The 13,318-nt window shown below is 42.1% G+C and overlaps 1 long non-coding RNA gene across 1 annotated transcript; it reads left to right on the top strand.

Moving 5' to 3' along the window:
- Positions 1-11,185: 11,185 nt before the first annotated feature.
- LOC143104135 (uncharacterized) lies at positions 11,186-12,828 on the top strand. The gene is made up of 4 exons (XR_012983007.1): positions 11,186-11,223; positions 11,836-12,204; positions 12,448-12,502; positions 12,611-12,828. It is a non-coding gene; the product is annotated as an uncharacterized LOC143104135 (long non-coding RNA).
- The last annotated feature ends 490 nt before the right edge of the window (positions 12,829-13,318 follow it).

The following is a 13,318-nucleotide window of genomic DNA, read 5'->3' as shown; positions in this document are numbered from 1 at the left end:
GCTGTTGTTTTATTTTATTGATCTTATATTGATCTTTATCTTATCATGAAAACTGGGTCTAATTCCAGACTCTTTTCTTCAGTGGTTCCATGTTGGTGGAATGAACTGCCCAGTGGTCTCCGTTCCTGTGGTAGTTTTGGGTCGTTTAAGAGGGGTCTAAAGACATTCCTATTCAACATATACTTAGTTGTTTAAGCGCTTATGTGTTATGGTTTATATAATGTTGTTTTATTTTAATTGGGCTGTTAATTAATTTGACATTATTGTTTATTCTTGATATTCTCCTTAATGTAGTCTTAGCATGTTATTGTTTTTATATTATTGATTGAATTGACATTATTGTTTTATTATTGCCTTTCCCCTTTTTTACATTGCTTTTTTATTAGGCTATTGATTGAATTGATATTATTGTGTACTACAACTATTCTCCTTACTATATTTGACCTAGATTTTAATCTGTTCCCTGTTCATTTTTAAATATTATTATGTTGTTTTGTATTTATATGTCGCTTTGGACAAAGGCGTCTGCTAAATCCATAACCATAACCATAACCATTTCAACCACAATTGCATGGTTATCTCGTCAGTGTAAGAAGCACAGCAGCGGTTACTATGGCAACCATAGACTGAACAGGACGGCAGACTACAAGCATTTAGGCAAAGTCTATGGCAAGATCTGAATGTAAACAGATAATACCGTTCAAGGTTTTTTTTAATTTCCTATTTCTTTCAATTCTTTAACTTTAGACATGTAAGAAGTAAGTTTATTCGCTGGGCAACGTACAAACTGACGAGTTACATTAGCCCTAGCACTATGAGCTACGATAAACGTTAGCTAGAATAGCTAGCTTCTAAGCAAAGATCCTTGATGCTCCGCTTTAAACCTTCTCTGTTCTAAGTGTGGCAGCTAAGTTATTATTTCATGTTCTGATATGACATCCTTAACGTTGTGACTATGTTACAACTGATAAAAGCAAGACAAATAAAGTAACCAAATCGCTTTGCAATATTTTAGTCCAGAAATACTTATGGGTGTTCATTTACTATAATGTTAATTACAGTAGCCTAAGGTTACGACCTAACGTTATCTCCCCCTGCTGTTACCACCAGTTTTAATAACTTTACATTTGCGATCATTACCCATTTCATCTAACACCACTGGCATCTTTCTTTGACTATCAGACCCCAAACAGCAATACATTGAACTACAAATATGATAGTAATGGTGTTCAGTTCATCATAATCATTATGACAATGTAATTTGCCGTCCGTCTCCTATCTTTTTGCTGTCCAGCATGGAGCCGTCACGTGACTTAAGTCACGTGTCTGCAAGGGGTGAATACTTTTAGGCTATATTAATATGACTGTATTTAGCCTCACCAACAAAAAATGTCTTTTTCCATGTTCTTCATTTCATGGTTGCTATCTTATTCCACAATTGAGCCTGACAGATTTTTACAATCTATGAAATTATCAATAAGCTGCAGGCTTCAACATGAAATATGTTTCATTACCTTCTCTAAGTATTTTTGAACGGAGCTGTTTTATTTGGTTAGTGTAACATTGTATGCCTCGAACAGCGTATGTTTATTGACATTTGAAAGATTTGATTTCAAATTTCAATACAAATAAATCAAATGAGCAGTGGAGTTGTTTTTTATGTGACTATTTAAGGTTTACCCTACAGTACAGCCTAGACTGCTTGGGACATACACTGTTCAAGACATACAAAGACCTTTCTCTTCTCTTTTTTCTCTAAATAAATCAGTAGCGTTAACAAATGTCTGATGTGTTTGGTTTCCCCTAGTTCACAATGGAGCGGTCCCAGTGGAGTAACATGCGCAAGAGAGCCATAAAAAGGACAAACGACAGAATTTTAGAGGTACAAAGAAGTCTTTGCACAGGTGTTGTAGAGCACAGTGGGATGGTAAGTAGTGACTTTGGTGAAGTTGTGGACACTGAGATGGTGAGTGATGAGATGGTGAGTGAGGATGAGGTCTCTGAAAATGATGAGGTCTCCGAAGATGATGAGGAGGATGATGAGGTTTCTCCTTCATTAGATTTGTCCACTGCTCTGTCTGACTGGGCTGTTGAGTATGGTGTGTCATTAGTGGCATTGTCTGCTCTTCTGTGCATCCTTAGAGTGCATCACCCCTTTCTTCCAAAGGATGGGAGAACCCTTTTAAAAACGGCAACCAAGTACACTCTAGAAAGGTTGGCTGGTGGGGTGTTTTTCTATTTTGGTATTTTGAACATGTTTCGCAAAACCTTTGAGCATTTGTCGTCCAAATTTCCAGATAGAAACGTCTTTATGTTGCAGCTTAATTTCGATGGATTGCCGCTGTTTAAGAGTTCGTTGACTCAGTTCTGGCCAGTGTTAGGCATGTTGCGTCACAAAGACTATGTTTCCAGCAGGCCACTGTTAATTGCTTTGTTCTGTGGTGAGACTAAACCCACTTCATTGCAGGAGTATCTTGGAGCCCTTGTTCAAGAATTGACAATGCTGAAAGAGGGATTTGTCATAGGCTCAAAAACCATGTTCCTGAAGGTAAGTTCGGTCATTTGTGATGCTCCTGCTAGAGCCTTTATCAAACAGGTGAAAGGCCATTCAGGTTATGCAGGATGTGATAAGTGTTTACAGCCAGGTGTTTATGCTCGTCACCGCATGACATTCCCAGAGGTAAGTCCTGCTGATAGGACTGATGAGTCATTTGCGAGGGGCACAGATGAGGAACATCACATAGCAGTTTCCCCTCTACTTGAAGCAGGTATCGGTATGGTCAGTCAGTTTCCTCACGATTATATGCATTTGGTTTGTTTGGGAGTAATGAGGAGGCTCTTAGATTTGTGGTTTGGCAGTTCTGGTCCTCTTCGGTGTCGTCGTTCAGGTCGTGACATGCAGGAGATCTCTGAAAAGCTGGTAAGTTTGAAAGCATTCGTCCCAGTTGAATTTGCTAGGAAGCCAAGGAGTCTGGCAGAAAGACTAAGGTGGAAGGCAACTGAACTCAGGCAGTTCCTTCTGTACACCGGTCCTCTTGTTCTTAGGGGTGTGTTACCTGAGGAAATGTATAACAACTTCATGCTGCTGTCTGTTGCCATCTCGATTTTAGCCAATCCCTGCCTTTGTTCAGCTCTGAATGGTTTTGCGAAAAGGTTACTTGTGTCATTTGTGGAGCACTTTAGTAAATTGTATGGTCCTGAGTTTGTTGTCTACAATATACATGGGTTGATTCATCTTAGTGATGATGTAAAGATTCATGGTCATTTAGATGTGATCTCTGGGTTTCCATTCGAAAATTACCTGTGTACATTAAAAAAAATGATCAGGAAACCACACAGCCCTCTTACTCAGGTGATCCGTAGAGTGTCTGAAGTTCACAACCAAAAACCTAGCGTTGAGGTTAAGTGGCCAAAAATGCAAGTAAATATAGAGCATAGAAATGGGCCTGTACCAGACTTGTTTGAAGGGGATGTTCTACAATTCAGAGAACTGGTAGTGAATGATGTGCGCGTCAGAATTACAGAAGGAGACAACTGTGTTAGAATCAATCAGATTGTTGCTTTGGTGGAAAATATAATTGTCTATAAAGACCAGGAGTACATCATCTACCGTGAATTTGCAAAGATGGAGACATTCTTTCATTACCCAGTTGATTCTCATGAAGTAGGAGTTTTTGTAGTGTCAAATTTGTCTTCAGATTTAAAATGTACAAGGCTGAATGACGTATTAAAATATTTCAGGATGCCATTTGGGGAACAGGGCAGTTTCGTTGTCTTTCCCCTTTTACATCTAAAATAACTTCAATCCCCCCCAACCACCCCCCCCCCCCCCCCCCCCCAACCCTCAGTGTATTACATAGTGAGCTTCGTTAAGACGAATGAAGTGGAGGTGGTGCCAGGTGTGTGGGTGGAAGCAGAGACTTGTAAATGGCCTAACTACAAACTCGATGCCATGTTGAAGGCCATCAAGAACTGTGAGATGCCTAAGGAGACCTGGACAAGTTATGACATCAGGGTTCTTTACAAAGCAAGTGAGTGTTCACTCTAATCCATTGTTCATGGGAACTAAATCAAGCCACCTTTTTTATGTATTTCTTAAAATTTAAATGTAACAGTAACACTTTATTTGAAGGTGTCTACATAAGAGTGAGCCCTATTAGCATGACGCACAACATTAATGACACTTTTATGTTTATGACTGGTGCCATTAAGTGTATTATTTGTTTTTTTGTAATGTAAAGTTGACACTGGGATGCAGACATTACAAGAACCGAATGATTTAATATATAACAATCATGATCTAATCTCACAACACTAAAACCGGTTTGGGTAAAGCTTTGTTTTTCACTTGGTTTCCATTCTTGACAGATAGCTTTAGTGAGGCAAGGTTGAAACTTCGCCGGGCAGAAGATGACACAGACCTCCAGTCAGAAGCAGAGGAGGGGAGGCCAGAAAAAAGAAAAACCAGGTATGTCACACATCTGCTGAATCCAGGATAATGATTGTTGCCCTCAGATTTTGCTCAGTTTGTCTACATCAGGTGTGTCAAACTCTTATTGGGCAGTGGGCTGGATTTGTTGGAATGAGACCTTGTAGGGGCCGTCATTATCATTTTTCTGCATGGGTATCAGATTGTTGTTTGATATACTCTTCTACTATACTCACTTACAAGCAAGTACAAATCATGTACTGCTATCATATACTGCTCTTTTTCTCTTGAAATACCCTACTTCCATGTCAGTTTTCTCAGCCTCTTCCTTCCTTAAGATGGTTATAGTGCTTTTTAATAATGCAATTTATCAAATCATAGAAATATTGCTTATTACACATTGTTGAAGACAATTGGATGGGATTATTCTTTTTTTCTAATTTTCCCTTCCTACGCAAGAACCTGCTGGCGGGCCCGATCTGGCCCCTGGGCCTTATGTTTGACACACCTGGTCTTCATTATGTTTGTCTCTAAACTAAGGCATGTAAAAAGATTTAAGCATTTAAGTTGCCAAATTTCTGTAAGAAGTAGCACTTGAAGTAGCAACTGAGGTTTTACTTTAACTTCAGTTTTATAGAGTTTCATTTATAGATGGGTCTCTTCATAGTAGGCAGTGTAAACTTACATGGCTGCAGGGTTCTAAATATTTTGTTATATTTCTCTGAAAGACCAAACCAGCGCTTCCTCTCGAGTCAGGAGGAGTCTGACGAGGAGCCTGTGAAGCGCAAGCCAGTCCTCCCTAAGGCGCCTTCCATTCCACCTCTGCCGTCAGTGTTGCGTGAGGCCATTTCCTCATCAGAAATATCTCCGCCTAGTCAACTTGCCTCTCTGCAGCCGTTTCACGCCCTTGGACCTCCTGAGCCATCATACAATCATGCCTCTCAATCGTCTCGCCAGCATGGAACTCCTGAGCCATCCTACCATCTTGCCTCTCAATCGTCTCGCCACCATGGAACTCCTGAGCCATCCTACCATCTTGCTCCTCAATCGTCTTGCCACCTTGGAACTCCTGAGCCATCCTACCATCTTGCCCCTCTATCGTCTCGCCACCATGGAACTCCTGAGCCATCCGACCATCTTGCCTCTCAATCGTCTCGCCACCATGGAACTCCTGAGCCATCCTACCATCTTGCCCCTCAATCGTCTCGCCAGCATGGAACTCCTGAGCCATCCTACCATCTTGCCTCTCTGCAGCCATCTCGCGCCTTTGGAACTCCTGAGCCATCCTACCATCTTGCCCCTCAATCGTCTCGCCACCATGGAACTCCTGAGCCATTCCATCTTGCCTCTCATGCTGCTTCTGAGATGGACCTGCCCTCTGGTGAGACCTTATGCTCTATTCCCATTTACATTACAATTCTATGTTATAGCTAGCAAGGACTGAACAGTTTTTAAAATGTTCTAGTTGCAGCATTACTCCGAGAGATCATTGCCAAGCAGGAGGTGATGTGTGATATGCAGAGAAATCTGCTGCGGATTGTTCAGGATCTCTCTTCTACACCTACACCACATGGACACCACATGGACAGAAGTTTCCTGCCCTTGAGGGATGCTGAGGCTCTTTTGGCGCTGGACCGCGACATTAAGACCAAGCCAGAGAAGAGAAAGGACTTGGTAATAATTACTTTTATCATTAGTATTTGGACCAGATCTTTTCTGTACTGTTTTTGTCTTAGCATTTTTTTGTGAATACATGCAGGGTTCACACTGGATTTTCATCTTAAATGTCTGTTAGATCAAGATTTTCTACATTAAGAAAATATAAATTGACCCACTATTAACTATTTGGCTTCTAGAGGGTTAAAAGAACAAACCACCCATGTTGTGAATGAACTGCCCCGGCTCCGCAATGAACATTCATATTTTCAAAACTTTTATTTTTTATTTTTCCAGGTGCTGATACTAGGCCTTGCCGGGGGCGTGACTCTCAAGGACACTGTATGGAGGGTCATGAAGATGCTTATTCAGAATGACTTGGCCTGCAAAATGAATTGGACAGGCCTCCATGGCAAAACGTCATTCCAGGGTCTAGAAGTCAGGAATGTTGTTACAGGTAGATTAGACGTACATTACATTACAGGTACATTAGACGTACCAGGAAACATTTTTAGGTTAATTTGCCAACTTTGTAGTCTTTGTTTGTATGTCAACAAAGGGCATAAACGCAGATAAATATTGTTTGTTTTTCAAAATAACCATGTACGTGTGAAAGGGGTGTTAGTCATCATTTGTTAGTTATCATTTGTGGTCAGACTACACATTATGATATAGTCTGGCTTGTCAGGCTATGTATACATCTCTTTTGTAAGGTCTGTGCCTGTTTAACGCCACAGTGGTAAAGAAACCAGTGTTTCCCATACACTGACTTATTTGTGGCGGCCCACCACAATATCAACATTGACCACCAGACAATGATTTTCCAGGTTGTACTAAATTGTGTTTAAATCTGGTTAGCATCATAACCACGCTACGCTTATTTGTTAAAAACTGTTGAATTCAAGTCAATTCTGCAAACCTACCACCACAAATAGAACTCAGTTCTGTGAGAAACACTGGAAACTGTAATAATATTAATAATAATAAATATAATAATGTATAATTATGCTGTCCCTTTCCCTTAAGTCTGTCACACAAAGTCAACAGAAGAATGGGACTTAACTTAAAGGCCTACATGAAATTTAAGTTTAAATGGCATTGATTGTCTTTAAAAAGTCTTATATTTCAACTCTGAAACCTGCCCTGATATCTTTAATTATTTATGTTTCTAGAAGCCATTCGGAGAAATCCTGGATGCAGAGAATCCACGGACCAGGAGGTGGAGCAATGGTTGAGGCGTTGGTTTTATTTGTCTGGCGATCGAGAGGGGGGTAGAAGGAGGAGAAGCCTAGTCCTCCATAGTCAGCCACCCTCCAACACAGTCAGCCACCCTCCACAACACATAGTCAGGCACCCACCAACACATAGTCAGCCACACACCACACACCAACACATAAAGTCAGCCACACACCAACACATAGTCAGGCACCCACCAACACATAGTCAGGCACCCACCAACACATAGTCAGCCACACGCCAACACATAAAGTTGTGCACACGCCAACACATCAAGTCAGGCACACACCAACACATAGTCAGGCACCCACCAACACATAAAGTCAGCCACACACCAGCACATAGTCAGGCAGACACAAACACATAAAGTCAGCCACACACCAACACAAAGTCAGCCACACACCACACAAACACATAAAGTCAGCCACACACCACACACCAACACATAAAGTCAGCCACACACCAATACATAAAGCCAGCCACACACCACACACCAACACATAGTCAGGCACACACCAACACATAAAGTCAGCCACACACCAACACATAAAGTCAGCCACCCACCAACACATACAGTCAGCCACACACCAACACAGTCAGGCACACACCAACACAGTCAGGCACACACCAACACAGTCAGGCACACACCAACACAGTCAGCCACCCACCAACACATAAAGTCAGCCACACACCAGACACCAACACATAAAGTCAGCCACACACCAACACACAAAGTCAGTGTCCTCCATAGTCAGCCACCCTCCAACACATAGTCAGGCACCCACTAACACATAGTCAGCCACACACCAACACATAAAGTTGGGCACACGCCAACACATCAAGTCAGGCACACACCACACACCAACACATAGTCAGCCACACACCAACACATAGTCAGGCACACACCAACACATAAAGTCAGCCACACACCACACCAACACATAAAGTCAGCCGCACACCAACACAGTCAGGCACCCACCAAGACATAGTCAGCCACACACCAACACATAAAGTTGGGCACACGCCAACACATCAAGTCAGGCACACACCACCCACCAACACATAAAGTCAGCCACCCACCAACACATAAAGTCAGCCACACACCAACACATAGTCAGGCACACACCAACACATAAAGTCAGCCACCCACCAACACATAAAGTCAGCCACACACCAACACAAAGTCAGCCACACACCACCCACCAACACATAAAGTCAGCCACCCACCAACACATAAAGTCAGCCACACACCAACACATAAAGTCAGCCACACACCACATACCAACACATAAAGTCAGCCACACACCACACCAACACATAGTCAGGCACACACCAACACATAAAGTCAGACACACACCACACACCAACACATAAAGTCAGCCACACACCAACACATAAAGTCAGCCACACACCACATACCAACACATAAAGTCAGCCACACACCACACCAACACATAGTCAGGCACACACCAACACATAAAGTCAGACACACACCACACACCAACACATAAAGTCAGCCACACACCAACACATAAAGTCAGCCACACACCAACACATAGTCAGGCACACACTAACACATAGTCAGCCACACCAACACATAGTCAGGCACACACCAACACAAAGTCAGCCACACACCACATACCAACACATAAAGTCAGCCACACACCACACCAACACATAGTCAGGCACACCAACACATAAAGTCAGCCACACACCACACACCAACACATAAAGTCAGCCACACACCACACACCAACACATAAAGTCAGCCACACACCAACACATAAAGTCAGCCACACACCACACACCAACACATAAAGTCAGCCACACACCAACACATAAAGTCAGCCACACACCAACACATAGTCAGGCACACACTAACACATAGTCAGCCACACACCAACACATAGTCAGGCACACACCAACACAAAGTCAGCCACACACCACACCAACACATAGTCAGGCACACCAACACATAAAGTCAGCCACACACCAACACATAAAGTCAGCCACACACCAACACATAAAGTCAGCCACACACCAACACAGTCAGGCACCCACCAACACATAAACTCAGCCACCCACCAACACATAAAGTCAGCCACCCACCAACACATAAAGTCAGCCACCCACCAACACATAAAGTCAGCCACACACCAACACATAAAGTCAGCCACACATACACATTCCACTCTGGCCTGTTTCTGGCCACAGTTTAACATACATTACCGTTTATAAGTTTGCTGTCTTTCATGGTTTACACAACTAAGTGTGATTTCTAAAACCAAGCTTTGTATCATAAATGTTTTTGTATCATAAATGTTTTTTAAATAAATAATTTTATTTTCTTATATTTAAAATAATTATTGTAAATGTTTACCTATTTAGGTCATATGTTTATGTTTATTGAAAATAAACACTAATTTTCAGCAGTTATGGTTTCCTGGTTTGATTCTCTTTGAATTGCATGGTTGCTGTTGGGCGCAGATATTGAATATGGGCCAAATTAGTTGTCTTAATATAATCTGGCAGAGTTGTGGCCTGTGCTCGGGAGACATCTGGCTTTTCAATGGCGATGTTATGGCATAGTTATGGCATGAATATGGGCCAATTTAGGGTCTTCTGGCTCTCTTCTGGTAAAGCGTTGGCATTTTTCTGGCATGCTTTTGGCAAAATTGTTTGGGCCGGTTTTGGCCCTGCATTCCTGGCGGTATGATTGCCAAAATTAAAAACAGTGTTTGGGCCATAAAAGGCCCGGAACAATTTTGCTATCTGGGTTGGAGACTGTTTGACAGAGACGGAGTTTGCTGCTGATATTCTGGGGATAGGCCTAGCCAATACGACTTTGTACGGTTTTGAAAATTGGTCAACAAACTTTGGTGCTGATGGATGGCTGATGGATGATAAGTTTTGCTATGCAGTTATGGTTGAAATAATAGCCCATTAGCGCATCTCTAGTGTGTGTGCCTCTCTCTCGCTCAGAGGGGAGGGAGAGGCTGAGGGTCGATCCAGCATGGATTCTAAACTCTGTGGTGGATAGGATCTACAATTAGGTGTTAATAATATTAGGCTACCACGCTAGGTCGAAGTACTCCCAAGTGCTATTGCGCCACACATTGTAGTTCTCCTGTTTATTCGCTTGGAAAATCGCCACGTTTCATGTTGTGTGACGTACACATTTTTATCAACTACTCGTGCAACTGTATTTAAGTAGGGTAAATGTGGAGGTGTTTGATTACTGCTATGTTCCTCTCTCTACGGCCACGGCAGAGCCCGCTAGCATAGCAACATGCTAACACATTCGCGCTGCGCGACAGAGCATTTGAGTGCACCTACCGGCGCGGGAGAGGTATGACTCAACTCGTGAAAGTTAAGGTAAGAACATATATTACTACTGATTTTGGGTGGCATAGCAAGCATAGTCGGCCCGATTCTGGCTGAGTGCTGGCAGTGTCGGCTGAGGTCCGAGTCGGCTGAAGCACAGTAAACACAGTCGGCCCGATCCTGGCTGAGTGCTGCCACTGTCGGCGGAGTTTCAGGTCGGCTGAGGCACTGTCCCCTTGAATGGGCCGACACTGACACGCAGTAGTTGGGCTGATTACTGAGTGTCTTATTTGGCCCGATTGGGGTTTGATGGGCTACTGCCAGTTTTCGAATCTATCTCGGCAGACGGATTTCATACAGTGTGTGGCCCGATACTTCAGGAACGAACAATGATCAGTATCGCGGCTGTTGGCGGCAAAAATGAAAAATGTTGCGACAGCCGGACGCTAAACGTACATGGCCCAATTCTGTAAAGTGACTGTCGGCCCATTACATGTGGAAGAGCCACGAGCGAGCAACTGTTCATTTTGAAACCAGCATGACGGCGCGAAACTGTCTCGTTTTGGACACTGCCTGTGGTAAGTAACATGCAACTTTACCTTTACCTGTTATTGCATGTAAATCATTATGAATGTACGTAGGCTGATTATTGCAGACAAAGTTTAACAAGTAGCAAGAATGGGTGTTTCAATCTAACCCCCTTGACGATGACGAAGCTAGCGGTAACATACGTTATGATTTCTTAGCCTACTTTGTTGGCCTAATTAGCTGCTACCGTTAACGTCAGTGTTGGTGGTCAAAAACGTTCAGTGCTGTAACGTTAGCTATACTTGCATAATTATGTGGTTTTCAAAGAAAAGTGTGATCTAATCATTTTAGAAATAGCTTAACAGTTAACCAGTATTGCATGACTTAGAATATAGCTATTGGTAATTGGGCATTTCATTGTTATCTATCCAACTTAGGCAGGCAGGACTGAGACTGTATGCCTTAAGAGAGTGTCTGTGTGTGTAAGTGTGTGTGAGAGAGAGAGAGAGAGAGAGAGATGGTAGCAGGGTGGGTCCTGTCCTGGTCATGTAAAGCTCTGTATTTTGTACTGAGGGGTTGTTTATGATCATATAATCATTTTGAACACATATACTTCCATTAACCTAACGTTACTGTGACTTTTTTTTAAATGTACACCTCAGAATCCAGGCCACACTGACCAGAGACCTGCCTGCACTCCTTTGGATGAAGAAGGCTACCCGTGTATACATGTGTGAACCATTTATTGTGTTGGAAAAACAGGAGACCTGAAGAGCTCTTGGTAAGTTGTACATTGATTTAATAGAATAAGTAATACGTTTTTGTTTAGATGAGCCAAATCATAGGAATCAGCTTTCATCTAGGCCTGTGTTTTGTGATGTGTCATTTTTAGATGCTTTTGGTTTGCCTCATCCATTATGTCAGCAAAGAACAGGGGTGGGCAGGAAACATGCGCTGTTGAAAACATGGCCAACCAACTGGAGCACCCACAAGGCTCTTGTGAAGGAAGTCCACAAGCCTTTGTGCTTCAGGTCTGTATGTGTTGACAAATATGTCTTGCTCTTGGTGATTGTCATTGGTAATATATCAGCATTTAACAATCACACAATGTCAATGTTGCCCAAAATAACTACCAGGGAGGTGTTACCAAGACAGCTGCAGAATGGCAAGACTGGGCTTTAGTAATATTTTGTCAGACAGTAAAGGATAAATTGTTTAATGATTTTTTTCTTTTCTTTTGAAATGACATGCTGTCCATGCATCTCAAATTGAAGGATGGATGGAAAGAACTCTTTGATCAACCCCCACAGAGAGCTGAGGTGGCTATCTGTAAGTATATTTGAGTGGACAAACAGAACTTCTCTGACAGATGACATGTTGAAATCTTGCTTTAGACCTCATAATGATCTTATAATATTCTTTTATACCTAAATGCAGTTTGGAGACACCCCCGGCTGGTAGTGCTGCTGAAACTGGTGGAGGCAACAATGAAGCGGCAACAGAAAGAGAAGGCAGGTGGCAAAGGTTGCTGTTATTGAAAAATACTTTGAGAGTGAGTATGTTTGCATGTATGTAGCTGGGTAGGTCATGGTACATGGTACAAAAATACAGAATTTAAAGCACCAGCACAACACTTAACTCACAACCCACAACTACTGACAATGGAATTACTCTTTTAGAGTGAGTGAGTGAGGGAGAGAGATAGAATATTTCTGTAAATGTTTAATGTTAATTTAGAATAATTTATTTCTTTGAATCATTATACAGTTTTAAAATGTTTAATTGTTTGTGTTTTTGTATATGAAAGATGTCGATTGTTGTAGATAAAAGTAGATTGTATATTTTACCTTGTTTAATTTCTAAAGTGTATGTAAAAGCTTGTATAATTTTTAAATGTTTGTTTTATTTGCAAGGTTGTGTTTGTCAAACTTGGTAATAAAAGTAGCTTGTGCTTTTAATTACTAGTTCTGGATTTGTGTTTATTTTCAAGTACTTTTGGTAGTTAATGGGCCACATGTGGCCCGGGGACCCAGCCGACATTCAGCCAACACTCAGTCAGATCAGTTTTATAGTGTGTGGGCCAGTACAGGCCCAGAGGCCCAGCCGACACTCAGCCAACACTCAGTCAGATCAGTTTTATAGTGC

This window comes from Alosa pseudoharengus, unplaced genomic scaffold (genome assembly GCF_046254945.1).
Source record: "Alosa pseudoharengus isolate Yale_2024_CS ecotype anadromous, Long Island Sound unplaced genomic scaffold, YU_APseudo_1.1 YU_APseudo_1.1_scf_5, whole genome shotgun sequence".
Lineage (NCBI taxonomy): Eukaryota > Metazoa > Chordata > Actinopteri > Clupeiformes > Clupeidae > Alosa > Alosa pseudoharengus.
This window is presented reverse-complemented; position numbering and strand designations above follow the sequence as displayed.